Source organism: Chionomys nivalis, chromosome 3 (assembly GCF_950005125.1).
Source record: "Chionomys nivalis chromosome 3, mChiNiv1.1, whole genome shotgun sequence".
In the NCBI taxonomy this organism is placed as follows: domain Eukaryota; kingdom Metazoa; phylum Chordata; class Mammalia; order Rodentia; family Cricetidae; genus Chionomys; species Chionomys nivalis.
In genome coordinates, this window is record NC_080088.1 from 82,137,229 (window position 1) to 82,151,378 (window position 14,150).

Sequence of the window (14,150 nt, forward strand, 5' to 3'; positions counted from 1 at the left end):
CAGCTGTCAGTGCGTTCTCAGCGTTGACACTGCCGCCCAAGCTTTGGCGGGAAATCTGTAGATCTCTATAGGCCGCTGACTTTCGGCTTTTTTTCTTCCCCTTTTTTTTTCTTTTTTTTTTTCTTTTTCCGAGACAGGGTTTTTCTGTGTAGCCCGGGCTGTCCTGAAACTCACTCTGTAGACCAGGCTGACCTTGAACTCAGAGAGCCTCCTGCTTCTGCCTCCCGAGTCTTGGGATTAAAGGCCTGCGCCACCACCGCCCAATGTTTCTTTCCATTTTAGAAAGGTTCTCACTATGCAGTCCTGTGTTCACCAGGCTGACCTTGAGTTAAGAGATTTGCCTGCCTCTGCCTCCCTAGTATTGGCGTGTGCGCTTCCCTCCACCACCACCATCCCCTCCCAGGGGAAAAAAAAATATGCATATTATTTTATTTGACAACAGGGTCTCACTGTGAATTCCTGACTGGCCTGAAAATCACTGTGTAACCCAGGCTGGGCTCACACCTCCTACCCCTGCCACCCAAAGGCTGGAATTAAAGATGTGTGCCACCTTGTGCAATGTCTTAAGCCCTGGGATGCAGCACGGATCTTGTGTATATGAAATGAGCATGAATGTCGACTTGGCTCCTGATTAGGTGACTGACCTAGGGATCCAGTGTTCAACATGTAACAAAGCATCTCCTCGCTTACAAAACTCCCTTTATGGAGCCAGGGAGATTTGAAGGCCACAAGGACACCATTCAGAAAATGAGTTTTGTCCATCCTTGCCATTTCTGGTCCCCTTATTGCAGCTGTGGCCGGGTGGGCTACGATGGGTGCTTCTTCACCCCTGGCCCTGCCAGGGCTAACCAGCTGCTCTCCTCTTGCCCTTGGCTGGTGTCCACCCCTGCATTGAGCAGGGTCTCTCTGCTGACAAGCGTCGGTCCTAGGACTGTTTCACAGGGTTTGTTTCCACAGTGAACAAAGGAAAGGTGAATTCGGAGCTTCTGCTAGGATATTTATCATTCGAAACAAAAGACAGGCAATGCAGGGCTATAAGCCAAGGTTATTTGCCAGAAAGGAAGAACCATAAAGACCAAGAACCTTCAGATATTCACACCTCATTTCCTCCCTCAGTGGGCTCCAGGGTCACCTCTGCTTGTCCTCACCACCCACTATTGTGATAGCCACAACTATAGGCTTCTACCTATTTTACACATCCACTAAGCCTTGGGATGTTTCCGGTTCAAGTTCAAAGTTCCCTGCAAGGACAGAATAGGAGATCTACGTAAATTTTTTGTTTTAATCTCTGGCTCTTTGAAAGAGCTGGGTGTGGTGCCACATTTAATCCCAACAGTTGGGAGGAAGAGGCGGGTGAATCTCTGTGAGTTTAAGACCAGCCTGATCTACATAGGACACCCAGGAGAGCAGGGGCAACGTAGTGAGACTCTGTGTCAAAAAGAAAAGAAAAAAAAGAAATGTCCAGCTCTTTGTCCTTATTTTCTTTCCCTCTCAATTCTAAAGACACAAACCAAGTAAATTTCTTAAGAACAGCAAAATGGGGGGCTGGAGAGGTGGCTCAGTGGTTAAGAGCATTGCCTGCTCTTCCAAAGGTCCTGAGTTCAATTCCTCAGCAACCACACGGTGGCTCACAACCATCTGTAAGGAGGTCTGGTGCCCTCTTCTGGTGTGCAGACATACACACAGACAGAATATTGTATACATAATAAATCAATAAATATTTTTAAAAAGAACAGCAAAATGAGGCCGGGCGGTGGTGGCGCACGCCTTTAATCCCATCACTTGGGAGGCAGAGGCAGGCGGATCTCTGTGAGTTCGAGGCCAGCCTGGTCTACAAGAGCTAGTTCCAGGACAGGCTCCAAAACCATAGAGAAACCCTGTCTCGAAAAAACCAAACCAAAAAAAAAAAAAAAAAAAAAAGAACAGCAAAATGAGAGCAAGAATGTTGAAACGACTCACAGCCGTGATCCCTCTTAATATACAACAGGCACTTAGCACATAGTGAGTGCTCAGTAAATAGTTCTGCTGGGAGCACAATTGGTTAAGAATGTTGCTTACATCTTATATATTTTGAATGCGGTGGAGGCTTGAAATTTTTAGAGTTGCCATATTATTTGCTGAGGTGTTGCCAATTTCACCAGGCATTAATCAATTTTCAACACTGCCAAAATACTTGATGAAGGAAGACAGTTTATTCTGGTTCATGGGTTCGGAGGTTTCCATCTACATTGGGGTGGCTCCATTCTTTCTGAGCCTGGGTTTTCTGAGCAAAGTAGATCACCTTCTGGCAGTCAGAAAGCAGTCAGAGAGACTATTTCTGAACACAGTTTACAGTTCCAGGGTCTGTGACTATCTCCAATGATGGTTCCCATCCCAGTTTCCACCAGTTCCTATAATCAAATGAGTCCAGGGCTGGAGGTCAGATCAATTTCAGATTCCCTGGAACTGGAGTCACAGGAAGCTGGAAGCGTGGGTGCTGAGAACCAAGCCCAGGTCCTCTACAAGAGCTGTAAGTGCTCTTAACCTCTGAACCATCTCTCCATCCCCACAAAACAAAAATATTCTTCATATTTGAGGATTTTAAAACAGCCAATTTATCTGGGCGGTTGTGGAGCACGCTCTTAATCCCAGCACTTGGGAGGCAGAGGCAGGCAGGTCTCTGCGAGTTCAAGGCCAGCCTGGTCTAGTTCCAGGACAGGCTCCAAGGCAACACAGAAACCCTGTTTCGAAAAACCAATAAATAAATAAATAAACAAACAAAATAGCCAACTTGAAATTTATCAGGATAAAATAATTGATGCGATATAATTTCAAATAACTAGGAAATGGAAGTATTCCAAAACTCAGTTGTGTTTTCTAATCCTGGAAGAATGAATGGTGTTAAAAATGCTGGTCGTGCACAGACATGGCTACAACTCTCTTTGATCATGAAGAGCACACATCCAGTGCCCATCTTTCCCAGTTCATGTTTGCTGCCATCACAAACTATGGTAAGCTTTGTGCATACAGCAGCACCAATTGTCTTACTCAGCTGTAGCTCAAGAAGCCTGACAGATGTCTCTCTGAGCTAATACTGCAGTGTCTACAGGGCTGTGGTCCCTTCTGGAGGCTGATGGACAGGGAGGTGCTAGACAGATGCCTTTCCTAGCCTCTGGATGCTGACTTTGCTTCTCGGCTCATAGCTGTTCTCCTATCTTCAAAGTCAATACCGCAGCATCTCTTTAGTTTGCCTCCTTTGCCTCGTGTCTCTCTCTGGCTCCCTCTACCCATCTCGTCCACTTTTCAATACTTGATTACTCAGGCAAAGGTAAATAATCCAGAGTAATCTCCCCAGTTTAAAATCATCCCATGAGAAAAATTTATTCACTGGGCGATGGTGGTGTCCACCTTTAATACCAGCACTTGGGAGGCAGAGGCAGGTAGGTTTTTGTGAGTTCAAGACCAGCCTAGTCTATAGAGCAAGTTCCAGGACAGCCAGGACTACACAAAGAAGCCTTGTCAAAAAAGAATGAAAGAGAGAGAGAGAGAGAGAGAGAGAGAGAGAGAAAACTTTATTCAATCTTTAAAAAAGTTCTACATGAGTATTTCTGGGAGACACTATTCTGCCAACTACATCATGCCTCTTTTGGTTGTCAACTTTTGGTGGTCACAAAGTGAAGGTTACAGATTAGGAAGTTGGAAGAGACCAGGCGTACCCTAACAGACTTCCACTGTCCTATCACTTTTTTTTTCTGTTTTTTTTTTTTTTTTTTGAGACAGGGTTTCTCTGTAGCTTTGGAGCCTGTCCTAGAACTAGCTCTTGTAAACCAGGCTGGCCTCGAACTCACGAAGATCCGCTTGCCTCTGCATCCGAGTGCTGGGATTAAAGGCGTGCACCACCACCACCCGGCATTGTCCTATACATTTTGAATGTAACCTATACATACTATAAATTGTTTCCCAACAGCATTTACTACACATCACAAAACAGGCTGGACACTGGGAAATGAGGAGACAGACCTAACTCAAGGCATGTCCCAAAGGCCAGTCAAATGATCCCTGACAGTCTGAGGCAGGACTTAAATTCCCAGGAGACCACGAAAGGATGCCACATTTATTATTTGCAGTCCAGGAAAGTGGATCTAAACTGCAGGGAGTGGGAGAATGCCAGAAACCATCTAGAAACTTCTGTAGATTGTGTGTACCTTTTCACCCCATGGTACAAAAATTATAACTACAGTTAAAGTAATCAAGAACACAGTATGCAGCTGAGCTGTGGTGGCACACGCTTTTAATCCGAGCACTTCGGAAGCAGAGACAGGTGGATCTCTGTGAGTTCGAGGCCAGCCTGGTCTACAGCACGAGTTCCAGGACAGGCTCCAAAGCTACAGAGAAACCCTGTCTCAAAAAAACAAACAAAACAAAACAAAAAGAATACAAAAGCCAAGGCTAGAGACGTAGCTCAGGGGATGATGAGATAGCACCTGTTGCTCTAGCTGGGTTGCATTCCCTGCGCCCACGTGGTGGCTCACAACCATCAGTAACTCCAGTTCCAGGGGACCCTACACCCTCTTCTAGCCATCTTGAGCACTACATGCATGTGGTGCACATACTTACATGCCAGCACAACACAATTATTTAAAAATTGTACTGTAAAGATGATTCAGTAGTTAAGAGCACTGGCTGCTCTTGCAAAAGACCTGGGTTCAATTCCCAGCACCCACATAGTGCCTTACAACTGTCTGTAACTCCAGTTTCAGAGAATCTGATGCCCTCTTTTGACCACTGCAAATACATAAAATAAAATTTGAACTTTGGGGGTTGGAGAGATGGCTCAAAGGTTAAGAGCATTGCCTGCTCTTCCAAAGGTCCTGAGTTCAATTCCCAGCAATCACATGGTGGCTCACAACCATCTGTAATGGGGTCTGGTGTCCTCTTCTGGCCTGCAGGCATGCACACAGACAAAATATTGTATACATAATAGATAAAATATTAAAAAAATTGAACTTTAAAGAAAAACAAAAAAACAGTAGGTTTTATCTGTCTCCGCAGCCATTTGTACTTTATAGATTTTCTTCAATGTTTGGAATATATCAATAATTTTCTTATTTCTACATTTTTATTTGCTGATTAGATTTTATGATCATAACCTTAGGTGGTTCCCCCTCTCACAGAACACACACACACACACGCCCCAATGACAAGCAAGTGCGAGGTAGAAGTGTCTGGAGAAAGAAACTCGGTGGCAGGAAAGGGAGGAAAGAGGATAATGTGTGAAAATTTCATACAGATTTTATTTTCTTTTAAGGATGTATTGATTTTTACACATGGAAGTGCTCACCTGCATGTATGTTCAGGTACTGCGTGCACACCTGGTGCCTGTGGAGGCCAGCAGGGAGCATCAGACCCCCTGGAATCGGAGTTACAGATGGTTACTGTACCTCATGGGTCCTGAGAAACAATCCCAGATTCTCTGCAAGAACTGCCAGTTCTCTGAACCTCTGAGCCATCGCTCCAATCTCAAAATAAAAATGTAAAACCATTACCTTGCCTAAAAGAAACGATTGTTTATTCTAATCCAAACATGGGGAAACATGGCCCCAAATTGCCTCAATCAGATTGCCTCAATAGCACGTTTGAGTTCTTGGTTTTGTTTCTAGGTTTTGAGTTTTTTGTTAGTTTGGTTTTTGTTTTTGTTTTGAACGAGGGTCTCACTATGCAGCCTTGGCTGGCTTGAAACACTATGATGATCAGGCTGGGAACTCATAGAGATCTGCCTGCCTCTGCCTCTCGAATACTGGGACTGAAGGAGGGGTGTTAGCACGTCCAACCCCTTTTAGAACCTTTTTATAGTCATCACTTGTTTTTGTTTTTGTCTATTTCTGGGCACTTGAGTTCACAATGTAGATGTTGGGAAAGGCAGATGGGGTATATAAAACAAAGTAGCCAACAAGGTGAGCATTACCTAAAGTAGATTGAATCAAATATAAAATACATTTAGAACAGTTTCTGACATGATCTATAAAAGTGCTCATCATTTATGAATATAGATTACAGCAACTGAATCTTCTGAAATATGCTGTAGTAGTTCTGAAAATCTCAGTAATAGATTGCACAAAATGACATCAAACTGCTATATATTGTGAATTGTAAGCTGCTGTGGGATAATGCTCTTGTACACTGTAAAGATTTCTCACTCATATTGGTTTAATAAAATGCTGATCGGCCAGTAGCCAGGTAGGAAGTATAAGTGGGAAAACCAGACTAGGCGAATTCTGGGAAGAGAAAAAGCAGATAGTCAGTCACCAGCCAGATGCAGAAGAAGCAAGATGAGAATGCCTTACAGAAGAAAGGTAGCAAGCCACATGGCTAAACATAGACAAGAATTATGGATGAATTTAAGTTGTAAGAGCTAGTTAATAATGAGCCTGGGCTAATAAGCCAAACAGTTTATAGTTAATAAAAGCCTCTGTGTATTTCTTTGGGACTGAATGGCAGCAGGACCAGGTGGGACAGAAACTTCCATCTACAGTAAGTAATATGTTATATTCAGTAAGGTTCTATAGCATCACAGAACTTATGGAATGAATCTATGTATGTGTGTATATAAAGGGGAATTGATTGAAATCATTTACAGACTGCAATCAAGCTAATCCAACTATGGATGGCTGTGAATGGAGAGTCCAAGAATGTAGTAGTTGCTCAGTCCCACAAGACTGGCTACGTCAGCTGGTCTTCTGTGTATGCTGGAATCCCAGAGAAGTAGCTCCAGTGCAGGGAAGGAATGGAAGTGCTAGCAAGGCAAGGGCAAGCGGGAAAAGAGCAAAAGTCTCCCTCTTCCATGTCTTCAGCTTCCAGCAAAAGGTATAGCCCAGATTAAAGGTGTGTCTTCTTGCCTCAAGATCTGGATCAAAGGTCCAGACCAGAAGTGTATTTACCCACTTCAAACCAAGTAGAAAGCTGGGCAGTGGTGTCATCTGTCTTTAATCCCAGCACTCGGGAGGCAGAGACAGGTGGATCTCTGTGAGTTCGAGGCCAGCCTGATATACAGAGCAAGTTCCAGGACAGGTTCCAAAGCTACAGAGAACGAATGTCCTGAAAAACCAAAAAAAAAAAAAAAAAAAAAAAAACCAAACAAACAAAAACAAGCAGAAGATCTCTCACAAGTATGCCCTCCATTTCAGGATTGTAGTTCATGTCAGATATAGTCAAGTTAACAACCAAGAATAACCATCACGACAGGTGGTGGTGGCACATGCCTTTAATCCCAAAACTCAGGAGGATCTCTGAGTTCAAGGCCAACTGGGTCTGTAGAGTGAGTTCTAGGACAGCCAGGACTAGACAGAAAAAACAAACAAACAAAAAAAAACCACTCCCCCCCCAAAAAAGAAAGAAAAGACTAGTCATCACAGAACAGATATGATCTCTGACAATTACACCAGAAGCTTTATTTACATAAGTGTTTATACAGATTCAACACAATGCCCTTCAAAATTCCAGCAAAATTCTTCAAAGACCTCGAAATACAGTACTCAACTTCATTTGGAAAAGCAAAATACCCAGGATAGCCAAAACAATTCTGCGCAATAAAAGAACTTCTGGAGGCATCACAATCCCTGACTTCAAACTCTACTACAGAGCTACAGTACTGAAAACAGCCTGGTACTGGCATAAGAACAGACAGGAGGACCAATGGAACCGAATAGAAGACCCGGATATCAACCCACAAATCTTCAAACACCTGATATTTGATAAAGAACCAAAAATTATGAAATGGAAAAAAAAGAATATTTAACAAGTGGTGTTGGCATAACTGGATATCAATGTGTAGAAAAATGAAAATAGACCCATATCTATCACCATGCATAATACTCAAGTACAAATGAATCAAAGACCTCAATATAAAGCCAACCACACGGAACCTTATAGAAGAGAAAGTAGGAAATACTCTTGAACGCGTTGGCACAGGAGACCACTTCCTAAATATAACCCCAGCAGCACAGACACTGAGAAAAACAATAATAAATGGGACCTCCTGAAACTGAAAAGCTTCTGTAAAGCAAAGGACACAGTCAACAAGACAAAATGACAGCCCACAGAATGGGAAAAGATCTTCACTAACCCCACATCAGACAGAGGTCTGATCTCCAAAATATACAAAGAACTCAAGAAATTGGACACCAAAAGATCACATAATCCAATTTAAAAAAATGGAGTAGGGGCTGGAGAGATGGCTCAGCTGTTAAGAGCATTGCCTGCTCTTCCAAAGGTCCTGACTTCAATTCCCAGCAACCACATGGTGGCTCATAACCATCTGTAATGAGGTCTGGTGCCCTCTCCTGGCCTGCAGGCATACACACAGACAGAACATTGTATACATAATAAATAAATAGATATTTTTTAAAAAAATAGAGTACAGACCTAAACAGAGAACTCTCAGCAGAGGAATCTAAAATGGCTAAAAGACACTTCAGGAAATGCTTAACATCCTTAGTCATCAGAGAAATGCAAATCAAAACAACTCTGAGATTCCATCCAACACCTGTAAAATGGCCAAGATCAAAAACACTGATGACAACTTATGCTGGAGAGGATATGGGGAAAAGGGAACACTTCTGCATTGCTGGTGGGAATGCAAGCTGGTACAACCCTTTTGGATGTCAGTGTGGCCATTTCTCAGAAAATTAGGAAACAGCCTTCCTCAAGACCCAGTAATACCACTTTTGGGTATATATCCAAAGGATGCTCAATCGTGCCACAAGGACATGTGCTCAACTATGTTCACAGCAGCTTTGTTTGTCATAGCCAGAACCTGGAAACAACCTAAATGCCCCTTGATCGAAGAATGGATAAGAAAGATGTGGTACATTTACACACAAAGGAGTACTACACAGCAGAAAAAATAACAACAGCTTGAATTTTCCAGGAAAATGGATGGAGCTAGAAAACATTATTTTGAGTGAGGTAACCCAGACACAGAAAGACAATTATCACATGTACTCACTCATAGGTGGTTTTTAAACACAAAGCAAAGAAAGCCAGCCTACAAACCACAATCCCAGAGAACTTAGACGACAACGTGGACACTAAGAGAGACTTATATGGATCTAATCTACATGGGAAGTAGAAAGTAGAAAAAGACAAGATCTCCTGAGTAAATTGGGAGCATGGGGACCTTGGGGGAGGGTTGAAGGGGGAAGGGGAGAGACAGGGAGGGGAGCAGAGAAAAATGTAAAGCTCAATAAATAATTATCAATAAAATAAAAAAAACAAAGCAAACAAGAGTGTTTATCTTCAGAGGATGCTCTTCAGCTTCTTGTGCTCTATAATATGCGTAAACAGAAGGGGGCAGCAATACTCGTTTATGAATCCCAAACATGGTACAAGATGTCAGGTGTCGGTGGGGGTGGAATATATGGGTCATGCTAGATGGCTTGCCTGCCATACTTGAGGTTCCAGGTTCAATTCTTAGCTCTGAAGGGAAACGAAAAGCCAGTGGGTATTAAAGGAGCATAAACAACCTGGCATTGTTTCCAGCGCTGTGGGATGGTGGGGTGTAAGAGGACTCTAGGGGTGCAGAGGTATCTATGTGCTGAAGAGACAATAGTTACCTTCTAGAATACTCCACCAGAGTCTTCACAACTGAAGGATGGAAATGGGGATTAGACTCAACCAGGGCAAAGACACTGGTTACAGCTTTTCTTTGCTTCATGCAGTGAATGGATTTTCTCTCTTTTCGATGATGCTCTTAAGTGTGGCCTTTCTTTGTCACCCTCACCTCTTTACTCTGACATTTCTATAGCACTCATCACTCTCAACAACAGTGTCAACTGTACTGTCCCCTCACTAAATAACCCTTCTGGGATTCTTTATGACACTTGCCTCTTGAGACTTCACTCTGTTTTGGTGGTTTATTGGATCCTTTCATCTCTGGGCAGAGATGTTGTGGTCTAGATGTGTGTTCCTCCCATTCATATTCAAAGCATAATCACCACCTCATAATATTAAGGGTGATCAATTTTAATTGTAGAATCCACATGGATGAGATTAGTGAGCTATGAAAAGAAATGTGGGGCCGGTTGTGATAGCACACACGATAGGGTTTGCTGAAGGAAATGAACACAGGAGGATCATGAGTTCGAGGCTAGCCTGGGCTACACATTGAGCTGAAGCGAAGACTCAGCCATTAAGAGCACTGGCTGCTCTTCCAGAGGTCTTGAGTTCAATTTCCACCAATCACATGGTGGCTCACAACCATCTGTAATGAGATCTAGTGCCCTCTTCTGGCCTGCAGGCATACATGCTGACAGAACACTGTATTCATAATAAATGAATGCATGAATGAATCTATAAAAAAGAAAAGTGCAGGACCTGATTGATGACCTGAGTTCCACCCCTAGAAGCCATGATAGGAATCTGGATGATATGGCATACATATGTACTCCTGGCAGTTCTACAATAAGATGGGCCATGCAGACAGGAGAATCAGTCAGAAGCTTACAGGCCAACCAGCTCAGAAGACACAGCACAGCAGTGCAGCAAGGTGAAAAAGGAACCAACTCCTGACAAATGTCCTCTGACACAAGGGTCATGGAATGTGCTTACATACATGCACAGGTATGCGTGCACACACACACACACACGAATTTAGAAGAGGGTGCTGTATTTTCTGTCATGTGAAGAGACACAGCTAGAATATGCAGTCTATGTTCCAGAAGCGATGTCCCCACTAAACAACAAATCCACTGACTGACCTTGAACTTTCTACCACACAGCATTTTTCTAAATATTAGAAAAGGGTTTCTTAGGCAGGCGGTGGTGGCGCACGCCTTTAATCCCAGCACTTGGGAGGCAGAGGCAGGCGGATCTCTGTGAGTTCGAGACCAGCCTGGTCTACAAGAGCTAGTTCCAGGACAGGCTCCAAAACCACAGAGAAACCCGGTCTTGAAAAACCAAAAAAAAAAAAAAAAAAAAAAAAAAGGGTTTCTTTTTTAATTTATTCATTTTATGTGCATTTGTGTTTTGCCATGGGTGTCAGGTCCCCTGGAACTGAAATTATAGCCAGTTGTGAGCTCCCACATGGGTGCTGGGAATTGAACCTGGGTCCTCTAGAAGAACAGTCAGTGCTCTTAACCACTGAGCCATCTCTCCAGCCCCAAGGGTTTCTAATGAAACCCTTTTCATTGAAAAATGAAAGATAGGCATTTTAACAATCTAGATGGACTAACACAAGAAGTCCATGCAAGCTTCATCTTTGGAATTTTATTTGGCACAACAAGATGGCTCAGTGAATAAACACACTTGCTGCTAAGCCTAGACAGCCTGAGTTCAATCCCCTGGACTCAGATACGTGACTGAATACTGGCCCGGAGATACGGTAGTAGAAAATTGCCAGCCCGTCGTGTACAGGGTGCTGGGTTCAAGCCCTAGCAATGCTGGGGGCAAAAAAGAGAGAAAAGTATTTCTGCTATTTAACCTTTCATTCCATCACTAAATCCAAGCAATCAATATGCTATCAAAATGCAAGATACTACAATGATATCAACATGAATGTCAAAAAACAAACAAACAAACACACGCATATTTCTTAGGGCGGGCATGGTGATGTTGGTCAGTAGTCCCAGCAGGACAATCAGGAATTCCATCAGCAGCCTCCTTGCTTATAGGGAATTTGAAGTTAGCCTGGGCTCTATGAGATCCTGCCTCTTCTTGGTTCCCTGGGCACTGGGGGCACACATTGTGCACATATATCCATGCAGGTAAAACACTTACGCCTATGAAATAAAGTACTTATTTAAAAAAAAAAAAGATGAATAACCTGAAGCTAAACATGAGGCAACAAAGGTGGCAGTGGAAATTGTATTTCAGGAAGACTTGTCAAGGGGGTAGATTGTGAGCCCTCTGGGTCACAATGGTGTCAAGTATTCTGATGTAAGTACCCTACTTTGTGCTTTTTACTATTATACCCTATAAAACATTATTGTGTTGGAGTCAAGAATTATCCAAATATGAAGAGACAGCCGATTTCCTTGTGGAGACCCAAATGAAACTTGATGGGGGAGGGAAGGGCAGGTTAATGGTAGTGAAAAAGAAGGGAAAAAAAAAGGCCCATAATTGAAGCTAGTCATTGGTTGGTTGGTAGGTATTTATTTTTAATTCAACACACATTTACATAATAGTTTTCTTACCTGCAAGTAAGATACTTTATAATTTTGCTCCAAACGTCACCTCTTTGTTACAATGCAGGCACTCTATCCTTTCACAGAAGTGCAGGAGCTTAAAATTATACTTGGTAGCGTTTCTTAGAAACCATTGATCTGCAGTACAAAATGAATGTTTTCTCCTTCGAAACGTAGGTTGATTCTTTTGTTTCGTGGGGGAAAAAACCCACAGAAAACTATTATCCCTCTGCGAGGGGCTTGAGCATCCACCTGGGGGCGCCAAATACTATTGTTCTTTTTCCTTAGTGGAGAACTCCAGAGACGGTCGCTGCTTTTTTTTTTTTTTTTTTTTTTTTTTTTTTGGTCAAAGTTGGTGTTTCTTTAAATAACTTCCCCACTCCAGGGCGGGGAACAAGCCTGCGCCTACGTTTTGTTGCCAATTGAGCGTATACATCACGCAATGGACTCTGGAAGACCGAGTCTTGGTGCCACCAGGTAAACTAGCATCACAGGGAACGCTGGACTTCAATTCCCACAATGCCTGGCGCGATCCCGCGGATCTGCCTGGGAAATCCGAGTGGTGGCGGCCATCTTGCGTATGGAGCTGCTCCAGCCCCGTATCTCTCAAGCTCGATTTTGTGACTGCGTCTGAGACGGTCTTTCGCTTTTTCGGAGGTTCGTACCTTTACGGAAGTTGTTTTGTTTTGTTTTGTTTTGTATTTGCGGGGGGGGGGGGCTGGGTGGAAGTACGTGCCGAACTGCGGTTTGAAGAGCAGACGCCCCAGGGTAGGTGAAGGAGGTGCTTCCGGTTTCGTCTGACGCGAACGACTCAAGTTTTCACTCGTAGCTTGACTCCTTTATCTGAGTGTGATTGGGGAAGCTCGGGGAGAACCTCAGCGTCGGAGGCCGCCGCAGAGTCCAGAGGGGGCCCTGTTGCCTTCCTTAGGGACGGAGAGGCCGGGGGGCCTGCGGCCAGGCCTGGCGCTCGGGAGGCCTTGAGGCCCAGGTGGGGTGCTGGGTGTTCGCGCACCCCTCGCGCTTCCTCGGGTGTCTGTGACGTGTGAATGAGGAAACGGGAAGATGGGAGTGAGGCGAGGGCTGTTTCCGGGAGAATGGCTTTCTCGATCTGCAGTTGGAGCTTCCTTCGGCTCTCCTAATGGCCTGTCTGCTTTCGGCCCTAGTTTGTGGGCTTTGGGTTTGGAGTCCAAGAGCGGGTGAATGAAGTACTGACCAAAACGAGAGTTTGGGTTTCTTAAGGGTTCAAGGAAATTACAAGAGAAGCGAAGTTGTGTTTTGTTTTGTAGACACTGTCACTCGATAGGCCAGGATGCTTTGGAACCCAACTGTGTAGTCGGCCCGTAATGGCCTGAACTCGCTTATTGGTAAATTACAGGTTTGAGCCACTGCTTGTCAAGAGAAATTTAGCTTTTTTTTTTTAAAGATTTATTTATTTATTAAGCATCCAATGTACTGCTGGCAAGGAAAGCACCAGGTCTCATTACAGATGGTTGTGAGCCACCATGTGGTTGCTGGGAATTGAACTCGGGACCTCTGGAAGAGCAGCCAGTGCTCTTACCCTCTGAGCCATCTCTCCAGCCCGAGAAATTTAGCATTAATTAACTTATTGATGGGTCTCGTGTAGTGCAGACTGGCCTTGAACTTAACTGTGTAGCCTAGGCTGCTCTACAAAGACTGCAATTTAGTTCGTCTAGTGTGGATGCCGAGGGGAGACGATGGAAGCTTGGAAGCTGAAGCCTCTACTCCAAAAGACAAAGCGATTTCCAAACAGCAAGGGATTCATGATACACTGATCTTAGCCAGTTTGGAAACAAATGCCAATTATGTATCTATCCACCCGAGATAGGGACTCACTTTCCAAACTTAGGTGCTTAAACTCTGGAATGGACTGTTTAAAGATGGGACTGGTAGCACGAGCCTGTGATCTCAGCTACTCAGGAGGATGGACCGTTACGGCGTCCCTGGGCTCTATGGAGAGAATTCAAAGCCACG

General features: G+C 43.9%; 1 protein-coding gene across 5 annotated transcripts in view; it reads left to right on the plus strand.

Moving 5' to 3' along the window:
* The first annotated feature begins 12,706 nt into the window (after window positions 1–12,706).
* Window positions 12,707–14,150, plus strand: part of N4bp2l2 (NEDD4 binding protein 2 like 2) — a 94,533-nt gene continuing 93,089 nt past the window's right edge. For 3 of the 5 annotated variants that reach the window (XR_009056863.1, XM_057765693.1, XM_057765696.1), the window contains exon 1: window positions 13,022–13,146. The gene's annotated coding sequence lies outside the window, so the exon portion shown is untranslated. Of the gene's footprint in view, window positions 12,816–13,021; window positions 13,147–13,343; window positions 13,364–14,150 lie in introns of those variants that run through there. The other 2 variants (XM_057765694.1, XM_057765695.1) reach the window with 2 other exon arrangements.